This window comes from Nuphar pumila, chromosome 4, assembly GCF_984573655.1.
Source record: "Nuphar pumila chromosome 4, dmNupPumi1.hap1.1, whole genome shotgun sequence".
Taxonomy (NCBI): domain Eukaryota; kingdom Viridiplantae; phylum Streptophyta; class Magnoliopsida; order Nymphaeales; family Nymphaeaceae; genus Nuphar; species Nuphar pumila.
The window spans coordinates 42,934,763-42,952,379 of NC_143252.1; positions in this window are offsets into that span (position 1 = coordinate 42,934,763).

The window sequence follows — 17,617 nt, forward strand, 5'->3', positions numbered from 1 at the left end:
AAGGATCCTGTCCATAGATCGAACAAATCCTTTTCCACGATATAGCCTCATAACATAAGACAATCAAAATGTTAACCTATAGATTTAGCATAAAATAATGATAATAGGGGTCTTACCTTGGGATCTTGATGCACATTGGAGATGTAGCCACAACTTGCTGGGAGTTGAAGGAGATTGAAGATGATGGCTGCTTTGAAGATGGCTATGTGGTTGTGCTATTGGGGGCTGAAGCCATGGCAGCAATGGCTGCAACAAAGGGGAAGCTGGAGGAGGTGTTGTGGTTGCAATGATATTTGGCAGAACGTGCTGGAACTACTGCAACTTGGAGGAGACTGGAGCTGGATCAAAAGGGGTGCTCCTTGCTGCTGGAACCGTAAGATGGTAGGGTGCCCTTTGTTGGGCGTCCTTTGCCACAAAGAGGATGCAACTACTGGAACGACTGTGGGATGATGACTTTGGGACAGTGGAAGGCTGCACGTTGAAGTGGAGAGGTGATGATAGAGATTTGAAAAGGGAGAGAGGCGTGATAGGGAAAGATAGACGTGAAGAAGGATGGGGAAGATCACCAGTCGTGTAGTGCTTAGGGTGAGGACTTAGGGAGAAATAATATCTTTCCTAAGTTTTTTTAGGTTTAATAAGAGGGGAATGAAAGGGAGAGGAAGTGTACATGAATGGGCTGAGAGAGGACTCCAAGGGGCTGGCGTGTGATAGATGGGGTAATAGGTAAGTGGAATAGGCTTTATGGTGGCCGGAAAATGAGAAAGGGAAAGAAAGAAATGAGGGAAAAGAAGAAGGAAAGAAAGGGAAGAGAAGAAAAGAAAGAGGAAAGGAAAGGGAAAAGGGAAGAAAGAAGAAGAAGGAAGAAGAACAAGAAAAGAAGAAAGGAAAGAAAGAAGATAAAAGAAAAGGGGAGAAAGAAAAAGGAAAGAAAGAAGAAGGGAGAGGGGGCTGGTCGACCCCCTTGTGGGTCCCACATCCTCTCGTAAAATAAAATAATAAAAAATAACAAAAAAATAAAAAAAACGAAAGAAAGCAAAAGAAAAGGAAAAGATAAAACTTTTTTTTTATTTTAAAATGAAAATGAAGGAGCCATCTCAGAGTGGGCTCGCTTTCCAAATTTGAAATTTATTTCAAGGACCAAAGGGGTAGAATGGTCTTTTTAGAAAGTTTTTGGACGAAACGAGCTATTTTTGGCAGTTTTTGAAACAAGCTCAAAATTTGAAGTTTAATACTCCGTTGCGAAGCAAATCCAGTTTAGAATTTGAAAATTTGAGTTTGAAAGAAATCGAGATTGTTTTGCTCGAGAAAATATTTCCAAATTTAGACTCCTAGGGGTAAAAATGTTAATTTTGAAAACCCAGGTTTTGAAATTGATTTCTCTAAACTTTTAAAACTCAATCTGGATTGAAATTTATAAAATTGGAGTTCTGGACCTCAAAAATGAAATGAAATGCTGAGAAATGATATGAAAAAATGAGAAATGACATGAAATGCCATGCGAAATGCTAGCCCTGAATGAAGAAATTTGGATATTAGACCCCGATTGGCAGTTGTACCGGTTCAAAAAGTATTAAAATGGATAAAATTTGCAAAATGGTTGAAGAAATGGTTTTCAGGCTCTACCGAGCTAGAGTGACACTGAAAATTAGGATTTGAGCTGGATTGAGCTGGGTTTTAGAGTTTAAAAACTCAACTGGACTGACAATTCACTGACTCAACTGACCTTTCTGACTAAATTTTTTAAAAAAGCTGTCATGTTTAGAGAAATGGTACTGAATGGTCACTGGAGTGAAGTGAATTATGAATCTGAGCTAGATTTGAGCTAAAACAAAGATCAATAATACTGACATGAACTAAAATCGAAGCTTGAAGACTAGCTCAATCGACTGGACTTAGCTTAATTTCAGTTGAAAGAGCTGAAATGGGCTAAAATGGGCTTCTGGACACTTGAAAGTAATTTTGAACTGAAACCGAAACACTTGAACTTTTGGTGAGCTCAAGCTAGACTCAGGGGAATATGACTGACTGTGAATGACTGACTCAGAGACAATTGACTTGGATTTGAGTGAGAAATGAGCTCATTTCTAAAGAAATGATCCCATTTTGGCAGGAATGGTCAGAAATGAAAATGGTCTGTTCATTATGAGCTCAGGTGAGCTTGAAATGACTGATATTCTAACTATTCTGAACTGACCAATGGGCTTGGTTGACTCAGACTGACTGGGGTCCAGGATGACATAAGGGTAAAATGATAATTTTCCTAGTGAAAATGGATAAAGTGGCGATTTTCTGAAATTGACTTGGGGTTTGACTCCTACACTGACCTAACAGGGTTGGTACTGCACAAGGAGGGTTATTTGAGCTTGGATGAGGAAAATTTGGAGTGTTTACAAATGCCTCTCTTTGCTACTTAGCCGGCTTGAGGACGAGCTTAGTGGTAAAGAAAAACACACCAAATTTGGGCTATAAAAATGCCCCAGTTAGAAGAATCTAACTGGATACAAAGAAATTAGCCCTGATGAGAATGATAGATATGAAGTGGAGAATGAAGAGGAAAAATTTACTTCAAAGAGGTAAGATTCAAGTTTTTCCCTTAACCTCGATGGTACGGAAAATACCTCATGTAGAAACGAAGCTCAGGTTGGACATTTAACCTGACCGGGAAATGAAATACCTCATCGAAATGAGGCTCAGGTTTAACCCTTAACCTGACCAAGAAATGAAATACCTCATCAAAATGAGGCTCAGGTTTAACCCTTAACCTGACCGGAAAATGGAAATGATGGGGTTCTCAAAAAAAGAACCCATGATAGAACCTTCAGAATTTCGCACAATGAATATGATAGGGGTTTTGCAAAAGGATGGAATTGGGGTACCTAAAGCTTGAAAGGGGGTTTGATTTTGGGTGCCTCATTGCTGAGACTAAATAACTTTTGAAATTGATGATCTTTTGTGAGAAAATGATTTGTGGCTTAACCTCAAGCCGAAATTGGACTGTCTATGGTGGGACAGTGGAGACACAGGTAAGTGTTAGAATCTGAGAGCCCAGGCACTCAGATTATACCAACAGAAGGGAAGGAATATTGAAAACTCCCGTTATCAAGTCCTAAAAGGGATAACAAATGATGTCAGGATACGCCAAAGATGAACCTCAAGCTTTCGCTTCATGCTAGGATAGCTAGAAAATATTGTCAAAATGTTAAATTGTTGTTCATTCAAAATAATTGGAAATGGTGCACATTGATGAAAATATTCCCTCTTTTCCACCTGAAGTATTACCTCTGATTGGGATTAACTCTGTAAAATCAAGATTCGAATTCAAATTGCTTGCCATTGGCTTTCTTTAAGGAAGCTATCAATTTCCTTGATATGAACAGAAAAGAGAGTATTCTTGATATTGTGAAAGCAATTGGTGAAAGAATATTGATAATAGAATTTCACAAAATTTAAAGAGGTTTCTTGACAGATTTGGTAGTCTGATATCCTGGGATTCTTTTTTTATGATGATCTTTCTGCACTCTTTTTTTTATGACAGAATTGGAGCTTTCTTGGGTTTTTGGGGATTACATCATCTTTTATTTTGGAGATGTCCTGACTTTTCTCTCTCTCTCTCTCTCTCTTTTTTTTTTTTTGGGGGGGGGGAGGGTACGTCACAAACTCCTTTATATTGGAGATGCTCCGATCCTTTTTTCTCTCATGGATTGACGATATTGGTTCTTTGGTTGGAAATCTCTTGATGATAGCAAAAAATAAATATCTTTTAGGGTTTGTCGGGAGGCTCATCGCAGTCGCCTTCATCTTGACGGTGATCTGAACTTTCCCTGGAAGGATGCATCACAAACTCCTTCATCTTGCAGATGATCCAAATCTTCTTTGGCCCCGGGGGTCTAACTCGCATAATTCATCTTCATCTTGACGACAATTGAGAGATCCCTTTTGCAGATATTTAATTACAACTTAGGTGATGGAGGAGATATGGAAATTGAGTGGATTTTTCTGTATCACCCAGGATATTTTGACAGCCTTATTTTCCCAGAATGATCTCTAAAAATGTGCCATTGACTGTGATCAATATCAATCACTTATGGCTTTGCAACAACATTGAATTTCTTTTGCTGGCCATATCAAGGATTTATTCTTCATCATTTTGGTTGGCCAATAGAAAGATTTTGAATTTTGAATTTTGAATCCTTTTTCGCGAAAGATTTGTCCTTTCGGAAGTAATACTGAAGGTATTCTAAGGTAATGTTTTTGTGCAATAAAGATTTTGAAATCAACAAATATTTAATGACAAATTGGCAAAATGTTCTTGAAATCCTTCGTGAAAACGAGCATTAGAAGCATGACTCAACGCATCTATGATAAAAATTTTCTTCTCCTTTCCCCAAAGGAGAAGATTCAGAAATGGAAAATAGAAATTACTCCTCTCTTTCCTGAAGAGGAGGTGTTTGCAAAATGAACTTTCGAAGAGAAATTAAGCTTTTATCAAAACTTCCTAATATTAAGCTTCTCTTATGGAAAGGGGCCGGTAATGGTGAGGTCGGTGAATTGATCATGAAAGAGCGAGTCCATCATACTCTCCCTGAAAAGAGGGTCCTCCATGATGAAATGGCCTAGTCTGAAATTGGGGTAACAAGGAAAGCGAACTTCCGTCGAAGCTCTCCCTGAACTAAGGGTTCCTTGTGTGAAATTGAAAAGTTGTTTTGCAAGCGGTTCACAAAGACACAAGTCCCTTCAAACTCTCCCTAAAAGGGGCTAAGTGAACAAAGGATAGCATGCGAAAAGAACAAGATCCCTTAAACTCTCCCTATAAAAAGGGTCTCTCGCAAGAGAAAATGATTGAAATTGGTATTGAGTGACCAAAAATGTCGAAATTGGAAATTGGAGTTTGAAAATTGGAAAATTGAAAATTGGAATTTAAAATCTAGAAATTGGAAATTGGAAATTGGAAATTGGAAATTGGTTGACCTGGAGGTCGAAATTGGAAATTGGAGATTGGAAATTTGGAAATTGGAATTTAAAATTTAGAAATTGGAAATTGGTTGACCCGAAGGTCGAAATTGAAAATTGATTGACCCGAAGGTCGAAATTGGAATTGGTTGACCCGAAGGTCAAAATTGGAATTGATTGACCCGAAGGTCAAAATTGAAAATTGAAAATTGAAAATTGAAAATTGGAAATTGGAAATTGGAAATTGGAAATTGGAAATTGGAAATTGGAAATTGGAAATTGGAAATTGGAAATTGGAAATTGGAAATTGGAAATTGGAAATTGGAAATTGGAAATTGGAAATTAGAAATTGGATGACCTGAAGGTCGAAATTGAAATTTTGGAAATTGGGTGACCCGAAGGTTGGAATTTGAAAATTGGATGGACCGAGGGTCGAAATTGGTATAGAGCTTAAATTTTGATGAATGATTAGCACGAAGACTGAACCCAAGAGGTCGACTGACACGACCAACCAGTGAGACACTAACATGAGTGCTAAATTTTGAAATAATACCAGTATGAATACCGGTTTTTAAAAATGTATTATTATAGGCATTGAATTTTGAAAATATACCCGTTCGAGCACTGGGTTTTAGAAATGTACCAGTTCGAGCACTGAATTTTGAAAACATACCAATTCGAACGTTGGATTTTGAGACCTGATTTTTTGAAAGAGGCCTATGCTCTTAAAATATTTGGGAATTGTAACAAGAATGATTGTCGGGGTCTTAGGATTATCCTTTATTCTGAATGGGTAATAAATTTGATGCAAATGAATGCCAATGCCAATGAATACAGATGTATGCAAATATGAATACAAAATGATGTAAATGGGTGCGCATAAGTGCAAAATGAAAGGTTTGTTTATCCTGCCTGCATACAGGGTGTTTATAGATAAAACAAAATTTTAAAAATGCCCCAGTGTAACTGGGAAAGAAGAATTTAACCATTATTGAAGAAAATTTTTAGGAATTACAAAGAATAAGACAGATGCTTTACGTATAGAATTTTTTTAAATGTCGATCATTGATAGGATCTGATAATTCCACTCCGTCGACATTGATGAGCCGATATGAATTGCGGGGTAATGCCTCTTTGACAACATAGGGGCCTTCCCAATTTGGTGACCACTTGCCACTCGGGCGGTGCTTGAGATAAGCCGTTGATCTGAGCACTAGATCATTGACTCGAAATTTCCTTTCGATGATTGATTTTGCATATTGTCTGACTATCCTCTGACGATATGATTGAGCATGCTCTGCTGCTCTGAGCCTTCTTTCATCGAGCAAGTCAAGCTGTACTAGCCGTTGTTGCTGATACTGATTAAGAGGTAATTCTAGAAGTGATGCAAATTTCATAGTAGGTTTCTGAACATGTAGAGGCAGTACTACTTCATTTCCGTAGACAAGTTCTGACAGAGTAGCATTAGTTGGAGTTTGAATGGTGGTTCTGTATGCCCACAACGCATCATGGATCTTTTCATGCTAGTCACAGTCTGTTTCCAAAGTTCACTCAAAAATTCGAATCAGAATTTTATTGGTGGCCTCTGCCTGACCATTCCCTTAAGGATAATAAGGAGCGGAGAAATGATGATGAATTCTGAACTTTAAGCAAAATGTCCTCATTCTCTCATTCTTGAAATGACTGCCATTGTCTGACACATTGTCATGTGGTATGCCAAAACGACAAAAGATACTCTTGTGGATGAATGAGGCCATATGTCGACCTCCTATTGTGCGTAGAGTGACAGCTTCTACCCATTTAATGAAATATTCTGTTGCGGCAAGAAAATACTTATGACCATTTGAAGCAGAAGGAGTGATGGGGCCTACAACATCAAAAGCCCACATAGAAAATGGCCATAGAGAGACGACAAATTGCAGATATGTCGCTGGCGCATGAATGGAAGGTGCATGCATCTGGCATTGAACACACTTCTTCACAAAATGATAGCAGTCTTGCTGCATGGTTTTCCAGTAATACCCTGCTCGGATAATCTACTTGACAAGAGTTTGGTAGCCGACATGACTACCGTAAATGCCTTCATGTGCCTCTCACACAACTTCTTTGGCTTCTTCTTTGTCTAAACATCTGAATACTTAGAACAGAATCCGCGACGATAGAGGACGTTGGCAAAAATAAAATATCGAGCAGACATACGCTGAATTGCTCACTGCTCTTTCTTCGAGAGTTCTGGAGGAAATTTGCCAGTTTTAATGAAATTTTTGATGTCATGATACCAGGGCTTCTTCCTTTGCTCAACCTGGTTTATCTGCTCTATTGGGACAAAAGTAGGTTGATCAAGTTTGCTAATTTCAAAAGAGCGACAAGATTCCCCGCTCTTAAAAGACATAATGGAGCCTAAATTGGCTAAACTATCTGCAACTTGATTGAAGTCTCTCTTGATATGGAAAAGTTGGAATTTTTCGAAATTGTTGGCAAGAGCTGAAACAATCTTTTGATAGGGAAGTAATTTTTTATCCTTCACTTGCCATTCGGCTAGGACTTGATTGACGATGAGCAAAGAGTCGCCATAGGCATGCACTTTCTTGACATTGAAGTCCTGTAGAATTTTCAGACCTTGTATCAAAGCTTCATATTCGGCCATATTATGAGTGCACTGAAAATCCAGTTTAAGAAAAAAGGGGATCATCTTCTTCTTTGATGTGATTAGCAAAATCCCAACTCCTATGCCTACCATATTCTTGGAACCGTCGAAGAATAAATTCTAAATTAGAGATTACTGAATATTGCAGATCCGTTCATTGGGGAAATCATCATCGGCTTTAACATCCTCTACTAAAGGAAAATCTGGCAATTGATCTGCAATTGCTTGGCCTTTGATAGATTGCTGAGAGACATATTCCAGATCATACTGCATCAATAGGACTTGCCATTTGGCAATCCGTCCACTGAGAAAGGGTTGCTCGAGAATGTACTTGAGAGGATTTAATTTGGATAGAATCTTGACTTCAGATGCCAGCAGATAGTGCCTCAACTTCTGACACATCCAAACCAGAGCTAGATATGTCTTTTCTATCTGGGAGTATTTCTTCTCATAATCAACGAAGGTCTTGATCATATAGTAAATGACATGCTCTATCAGACTGCCTTATTCATATTGCGTCAAGAATCCGCCGCAAGCAACTTGATTAACCAAAATGTATAGCAGTAGGGGTTTCCCCAATTCTGGCGGTTTTAAGACAGAAGGATTGAAAAGATATTTCTTGATGCGTTCAAACGATTGCTGACACTCTGGTCCCCATTCGAACTTCACTCCTTTTCTGAGCAAATGATTGAAAGACTTACATCTCATGGCCAAATTGGATATGAATCGCTGGATTGATTGCATACATCCCTGAAGGCTACACAATTCCTTGAGACTAGTCGAGCGTGGCATGTCAATGATGGCCTTGGCCTTAGCGGGATTCACTTCTATCCCCCTTTTGCTGACCAAAAAACCTAACAACTTGCCTGATTCAACTCCAAACACACATTTTTTGTGGATTGAGTCTTAGCTTGTAAAGAATGCGCCACTTGAAAACTTGATTGAGAGCCTCGATATGATCTTTCTCTTCTTTGGATTTTACCAGAATATCATCGACATATGCATCCATGATTTTGTGTATTTGATCATGAAAAATGACGGCCATAGCACACTGCTAGGTTGCTCTAGCATTCTTAAGCCCAAATGGCATGACTTTATAATAGAAAGTACCCCAAGGAGTAATGAAAGATGTCTTGGACTGATCACGAGCGGCTAACTTGATCTGATTATATCCGAAATATCCGTCCATAAAAGAGAATATAGCATGACCTGCCATGCTATTGATCAAAAGATCAATATTAGGAAGCAGATAATCATCTTTAGGAGTCACTTTGTTGAGATCCCTGAAGTCGATGCAAATCCGAACTTTGCCATTCTTCTTGGGAACAACGATAATATTTGCCAACCAGTCTGGGTAGTCAATGGTTCGAATGAACCCTGCTTTGAGTAGGTATTCCCGACCTTCCTTGACCTGTTGCTCCACTCGAGGATCCATTTTTCTCAGTTTTTGCTTAACTGGCTTGCCATCTGATTTTAGGATGAGGCGATGCTCAACTAATTTGGTATCCAGACCTGGCATGTCTTCATAAGTCCATGCAAACACTTCTTCATGCTGTTTGAGAAAATTGGTGAGCCTTTCTTTCTCTTACGGGCTCAAACTGCTGCCAATCTTGAAAATTTTAGGATCATCTTCTGATCCAATATTGATATCCTCAATCGGATCTTGAACTAAGGATGATGACTCATCTTGTTTCTGAATTGATGCAAATTATGATAATTCTTGAAGAGTTGAATCGAACTCTACGGGTTCTTCTGACTACTTTGTAGCCTGATTGCATTCTGCTCTTATTTTGACCTGATGAATCACCACCAGCTTCAAAAATATATTTGGATTAAGAACGAGTTTCTTGATAGATCGGAAAGACATTCTGAAAATTGGAGAATAAATTGTATTCAGGGAAATCACCCATCATAAAACAAATTGCTTTTGCTGAGAAGATAATTAGAAAAATAAAAGAGTAAAGTAATGACAAATTTGCAAAGATTTAATAACGAGAAGTAAGAAGACAAATGACATCCAGATAGATGAAGGAAATTTGCAACTTTATTGAAAGATTGAATTGATCAAATGACAATGATTGAAATGAAACGGGATATCATCCCAGTGCAGAAACAAAAGAATAGAAATGCAAAGACAAGCATATGCTTTGAATGTGTCCCCTTGACGAAAATAGTGCCCTTCTGAGATCTTTTGCCAGTGAAGCCCAATCTGGCTCTTTGAGGATAGTGCTGAGGAATGACTGGCTCGAGGCGACCATTTTCATTCTTGCCCAGGCCTTGGAAAGGTTGATAGCCATGCTTGACTAAAAGATCAAATTCCTTTTTGGCCTTCATAAATTGGGAGAATAGAGGATGATCCTTGAATGTTCTGTAGTCAATTCGTCCTCCAATATTAAAGAACTATGGGCCTCTCCATCGAGTCATGGCCACAGTATGCTCTAGTTGTTCTGCCATCTGCAGTATTCTTGAATTTTCTTCAAAATTGACCACTTCAATTCCCCTAATACTAGGGATATCGGTAGTGAAAGTGGGCCTGAGAACCATGGGTTGTGCTAGCCTCTGCTCCAGATCCTCACCCAGGACTGTTGTGATCGTTCCACCTTTTGACCACTTGACACACTGATGCAGAGTAGATGACACTGCGTTCGTGTTATGGATCCATGGTCATCCCAACAACAGATTGTACGTTGGTGGCACATTGACCACATGGAAGAGAACTGAGTGGACAGAATAATCAATAAAGATCTCTAGGAAGATTTTTCCTTTTGCAGTCTGTCCATGATTATCGAATCTGTAAATGGTGATTGGGTCCGGGATGTATTTCTCTTCTTTGATGCCCAAAGCTTTGGCTGTCATTTCTAGGCATATGTTGAGACTGCTGCCTCCATCTATCAGCACATGAGAAACAATCATTCCTTTGGTTCGAATCACAACATATAGAGCATTGTTGTGCAATACATGAGGCTTGGGGAGATCCTCATCCGAAAAAGTAATTGAAGCATTTGTCATGGCCTGATTGACTATCTGGGCCATGTCTTCAGAAGTTATGATTGGCTTCACATTGATTTTCCGCAGCAGATCATCCAATACCTGCTGATGCTTGGCAGAAGCTTGAGCTAGATCCAAAATTGAGATATTGGACAAGGCAGTTATCGACTTTTGTGTAGGTGTCTCAATTTTCTCTAGAACGGGCTTGATGAAGTATTTGGGGAACCATGGCATTCTTTTGTCTACCTCAGGGGATGCCCCAACGGGCTTGGTAGATACTTTCATTTTGCCGAAAGCTGAAATAATATTCATCTTCTGAACATTGGACTGAGCCTGCTGTAGTATGAGGACCTGATGTTGAATTTTCATATCTTTTTCAGAGCATGGCCTGATATGCTCCTATGGCTGAAAGGGGTGTTCAAAGATAACTGCCGTGTTATGAGGGGGAAATGGTTGCTTCATGATATTCATATTTTCATCTTCTGCACCCTCTACCAGAAGATTTTTGTCGATGAGATCCTGAACAATATTCTTGAGAACAAAGCAGTTCTCAGTATTGTGCCCCACTGTTTTGTGAAATTTACAGAATTGATCTTTGAACTTCCCCATGGGCACAGGGGGATCGACCAACCTAGGCAATTTGACCATCTCATTGGTCAACATGTACTCGAGCACAGTCTCGAGTGATTGGTCCAGCGGAGTGAACTTCCTGTCATAACTCCACCCTTCATGTTTCACTTTCCCTCGAGGTTTCGGTCCTTGCTCTAACTGTAGTGGCTTGTTGAATTGAGGGATAGATTTTCCTTTCTAATCATTCTTGTAGGGATTTGAACCCCCTGCACCATAACAGAAATCTCTGTTTTTTCCTTTGCGATGGTTCCAATTATTATTTCTGATAGAATGAGTGAAATGAGCCTTTGTCTTTTGCTCATTCTGACTGCTGTTCTTAGTGAAAGTGAAGCCTTCATAGACTCCATTCTCCATGCTTAACTCGAGCCATTCGTCTCCCTCTATTAGCTCGATGAATGTTCTTGATGGTGCAATAGAGATTAGGCCCCTCAGAGCCTGTGAGAAATTACTTAAAATTAGAGACAAAGCATGTCCCTCTGATATGGGATCTCTCATTTTATTGCAGGCCGACCTTCAGCGGTGAATAAAATCTCTGGCCTTCTCATTTTCCCTCTGTTTGAGGCCGCAGACATGACTGAGGGTGGGAAGTGCCTCAGCATTGAAGAGGAATCGCTCGATGAACACGTTTACCACTTTATCAAATTCTTTTAGTTCAATTGGATTCACATATTCTGAATACCATTTTGCCGCGGTTCTCTCCAGACTGCGAGAGAAACAAAGGAAAAGCACCCGATTATCTCGCTTGAATTTGCTGCATTCAGCGAAGAACATAGCCAGATGTGCCTTCGGGTCGCTAGAACCATCAAATTTAATAAACTTTCTGGAGAGATTCTCGAGATTATCATCCCCATCTAAACCATCATAGAAGTCTTCGCTGGTGAAGACTTTCTTTCCCTTGTCGCGGACCTGCAGATCTCGAACTATCTTGACCATATCTCTGAATTGTGGTTGGTCAAAATCACTGATAGACTGATCTTTGAATTTATGGGCTGACTCCTGCCTCTGAGTAGACTTGCAGAGTATCTTCCGAGTCTCAATTTCTTCATTTGTGTCTCCCACTGATTCCTCTTCATCAGATGTATCTTCATGCTGAACACACTTTTTAGATATTTTCACCTGCTTCTTGACTGTATGACCCTTAGCCTTCTGCTTGACCTAGGTTTGCTCTGTACTAGCTTTAGCTTGCTCTGCCAGCATCTTGCTCATCATCTTTTTGAATATGAAATACATTTGAGGATCAATGTCAGCCTCAACCTGCTGCCCTTGATTTCTGCCTGATCGAGGAGAGTCCATCTCTTCTTCTGAGACCGTTGAATATACGATGCCCTCAACTGGTGCAGTTTTCTTCTCTGACCTCGTCTGAACCATTAAATATCACGAACGCTCTCTGCAAGGCAAAGTTGATGGTTAGGCTTTTAAGAGAGATTTTGATTAGAAGAAAAATATTTGCTGAGAAATTTTGGTAGACAATTGAAAGAATACCCCATTACTAGAGATTGAGTCATCACTGAGATTACGACAATTGTGTTGCCATTCCTTCGCAAAGAAAATAAACAATTAAAAATTATGCCTTGTTACCTAGGCGAGGTCGTCAAACCAAGAATTGAAGAATTTGCAAGATTTTTATTCATTGAAGGGAAAACATGATTGCATTAATAATAAACTTGGGAAAGAGGGGGCAGACAAACAATTTGCCACCACTCTTTATAATCAACAGAGACACAAGGACCGAGAAAAAGTGAGAGAGTAACAAAAGAGTTCCAGCCATATCTGGTAGAATGGTATGTTTCGGACCACTGTGTTGATGTAAGGTCAAACTCTGGCACAACTTCTGATAGCAGCCACATCTCCACGTGCTTCTGTCTCTGAGAAAACTGTCGGACACACTGCTTCGGATGATAGTAAGCCCATAAAAAGGACCAAGTAACTTGAATCACTTGCCGTATGCATAGGTGTATCTGGGAGGTGAAAGCTCTCGATCAAAGTAGTCCCACACTACTTCTTCTTGCAGATGATCAATCAAAAATCGGTACCGCGCAACTAGAAGGAGTTCCTTGCCATTATATCTGAACGAACTAACTCTGGTTGACACATGCTGAAGGAACCAAGACTGAAGTGCATAGGTACATCCATCAATTAGAATGGACTCTCCAAGCGTGAAGCGAGTCAACCCTAGGTATGAAAGGCAAGTGCAGCCATGGCTATCGAGAGACGATTGGTCTGTCGACTTCCCCATCTTCTCAGAAACTGTACTATTTTGACATCCACATAATTTTGTATATCTGGAAAGAAGGTGAGTCCCACAATACACAGAACCATCGCATGTTGAATTCTCTCTCGAGCTATTCTGGATAATGAGCTGACTTCTGTGAATGTCCCGTACTGTCGGTAGATCTTGATCAGGCTCACATGTTCATTCCCATTTTCTTCAATCAGTGGCCAAGACTTATGCCTTGTCATGCGAGCTAAAGCATCTTTGGGGTCCAAACCCTTGACATTAATAAAAAATTGCTGGTCTAATGGATCTCCAGGCTGACCGACTGGCTCGGGTAATCCCATAATATCTGAAAACTCATCTATCAGCAGTGTCATCTCGCCCCATGGGAACCAGAATGTGCAAGTGCGTGGATTCCATCGCTCTGCTAGTGCATGGATCAGATTGCTGTTGACTATCAACTTTCCCACTGCGGATGCCATTTCCAAACCGTAATCGCTCAAGTGGTCCGGAAACATACGAGAGAAGTTCTTGAGTCAAGTATAGTACCACTGGGGAAAGAAGGGTCCAGTGCTGAGAGCTCGATGCTCGAGGAGACTTTGTCGCACCTCGTAGGAGATGTGACCCTCAGGAAAGACAAAGTCGAGCTGACTGGATGCCATTGGACTGAAAGACAAGAAGATTGAAATTAGACTTTGGAAAAATACAAGAATTTTGAAAATTGCAGGCAGAATAAAATGAAAAGTTGGAAATTTGAAGTCTAGAGGAACAAGAAAATGAAAAATCACCTGGAGTTTTAAAGAAAAAGTGGATAATTTGGAAAAATCGTCCAGGGTTTTTGAGAAAAAAGGAGATATTTTATAAAAGATGGAAAATGAGGTATTTTGAAAAATGGTCCAGTATTTTGAAAAAATTGGGGAAAATATGAAAAAATGAGATGGAAATGAATATCATTCAATCACAAACAATTATGCACTTACAACATTTCTTAAGAAGCTGACTCTAAATGCATCAATTTTGAAAGAGCTTTAGGACCCTAATCTTGACTCTAGGCTCAGATCAACTATGTCCAATCATGCTATGCCGATATACTCGAACCGAGGCTCGATGTACGTGGCATAAAAATTCATCTTCGGTTCTAGGCTTGTGTTTTCCCAACATCCTTGAGCATCTGCCGATATACGTTGGACTATGGCCCTTGGTACGTGGCAGGGGGGGCGTTAGCCCAAATAAGTGACCCAATTGTGAGGCTTTATCCTGAACTATGGTTCTAGAAGAAAGCCTAGGAATGTGAAGACCGGGTAGACATAGGTGGGGTGGTTTTTGAAATATGAGCACATGCAAGCAAACAGAGGGCTCTAAGTCCTAAAGAGATAGAATTTTGAAATATTTGAAGAAGCAAACATTGTTTTCATACAGATCCTAGATTAAGGAATGTTATATTTTCAGACCTAAGTCTAAGTGAGCATGAATAATTCTCCTCAATTGGTCCTACCAAACCATGCCTAGTCTACATGCAATCCATGTCAGCTAGGTTCAAGTCTAGGCTTCTAGGTTCACATGATATCAGAAAGTAAAAGTTGATATTCCATGAAACATGATTTTGATAATTGAACTAAGTCAAGCACATAATTGATCAGGCGAAGACAGGTCCCATCTCAGTCGCCAAACCTGTTATCATCGGAAAATTTCTCCCCCTCCCTCTGCGAGAGAGAAGAAACGATCCTGCGAGTCAAACTCGACCAAAGTTTTGAAAATGGTTTTGAAAATTACTCGCCTCTGTTTTGAAAATTTGCAGGAAAATTCTGTGGAATGGGATCCGCCTATCGGTACGAGGTTCAATTGTTCATGATGCCTTTATCAGGGGTAATCGAACCAAGGATCAAATATGTGCTTTGACTTGACTTAAATATCTAAATTATTTTCTATTTTCCTGGAATGCACAGAGAATCATGCTTGTGCTATGAAATTTTGAAAAGATGCAAGTTTGAGAAATATGATGTTTGCCTTGGAAAATTGAAATGTACTTGGAAAATGCTTGAGAAATACTTGAGAAAAGTCATTGAATTTCATTGGAAATCAAAAACTTGAATTAGAAAATAACTCTTGAATGGAAAATAGATTCTCAAAAAAACTTGAACTTTTGAGAAAATCGATTTTGAGATTTGGATTGCTTCTCTGAGGAAATGGATTTGAGAATTCTGAGAAAATCAGGAAGTTCATTGGAAATGATTTTTTGAAATGAAAAATGGATTCTCAGGAAAATGGGAACTCCGAGAAAATCGATTTTGGGATTTGAAAATGAAATTAATAATGTGGAAACCTTTGGAAATCATGATTTTGAACTTGAGAAATATTTGGAATTTCATTTGAAAACTCAGAATTAGGAGAAAATCAATTCCTGAGAAAGACTTAGAAAATTCTGAGAAAATTGATTTTTTTTGAAATGGAATTGAGAAAATGATTTGAAAAATGATGCAAATTGAATGAATGAATATGAATTTGAAAGATATTTCATTAAGTAATTGAGAAAATCCTTTTGAGATTTTGAGAAATGCAGTGCATTTTTTAAGTTAGCCTAAGAGTGTAGGCTGAATGTGGCTAATACGAAGATCATAAATCTTGGTTTTTTTCGTATTCTGACTATGGCCATAAATACAAATTCCAATAAGTTTATAAACTCCATAAAAGCCTATGCACGTGCCATTCGTGTCGACCATGGTGATTTTGAAAATTATGCATATGCATCATACATCAGATATTGAATTTTTCAAAAGTTAAAACTATATGCAATGCAATCCTATTCTAAGCTGAAAAGTAACTCTTATTCCAAATATTACATCCGATATTACATTGAATTGAAATAAAACAAGCAAATAATTTTTTTTTCTTGGATGTTCCTGCAAGACTAGAAAACATGTTAGCACAAAAATGTAGGTTTTTTCTGAATTTATCCGAAAATATTAGAAATTATCGAATATTATTCAGATGTAAACCCTGATTAATACCCCCTTTAATATAAACATGATAAATAAGAAATAAACTTCAAAAATGAACTTGGGAATGCAATCCTATTCTAAGCTAAAATTAACCCTAATATGACATGACTTGCTTATTTACATCATAAAAACCCTAAAATGACAAAAATATCACAAATATCATATTTGACTTGATTTTTGCCTGATTTTTTATCCTGAATTTAAAAGTAAACTAACATACAAAGAAAATGAACTTGGAATTGAGCCAAATTTGACATGGACATCTAGACTAACCCTAAAAACAGAATTAAGCTTAAAAATCTATTTTTTGTTATTTTTTTTTGTGGAAAATAACTAAAAATTCTAACATTCAAGATTTTGCCTAAAATGCTAATTCTAAATTAGATTTCGGGTACTGAACTTCCATAAAAATTTTCCAAATTTTATGGGGTGACAGAGGAAAATTAAACAAAGATTTTTTATTTTTATAGATTCTGGTTTTGACCTATGGTCGGAGCTGGACAGCTTCGGCAAGTTGGATTGGAATCCGGCGACTCTAGGATTTAGGGCAGACAGACAGGTTTCGGGAAAAACTACAGGAAAAATAACTGAAAGATAATAAAATGACTGGAATTCTGGAAAAATGTCCCTGACAAACATAGAAAGATTTTCTATTTTTATAGTTTTAGAATTCGGGTTATGGTTTGGAAATGAGCACACGATTATCAGAGACCTAGATCTCTGAAATTCTTTGGCATAGGAACCTGACAAACAGGGAAGATAATTTTAGAAAAAATACCTTCTCTATTCTAAAAATCCCCAAATTTTGAGAAATCACATAAGGAAGGGTTAGGAACAACTTTCTTGTTGGAAGTTTTGACAGATGGTCTATGGATTGAAGTGACACAACAGATTATTGTCTGTCTGTACCCTGACAAACAAACAACTAAGTTTTCACAGGTGTCTGCAAACCCAAATTTTAACAGAGACTAAACCTTTTTATAAGAATCCTAAAAAATCCAAATAAATAATAGATTCCAGCATGAATCCACTATATTTTTTTGAAAAGGATTTGGATCGTCCATCTGGGTGATCTTGGATGTTTTTGTCTGCAAAACCAGACCTAGAATTTCTAGAAGGGTGAAATCCTAGTTTGGGATCCGATTTTTTTAGAGAGGTTCCGAAACCCAACTGGATCTAGATTTTTAG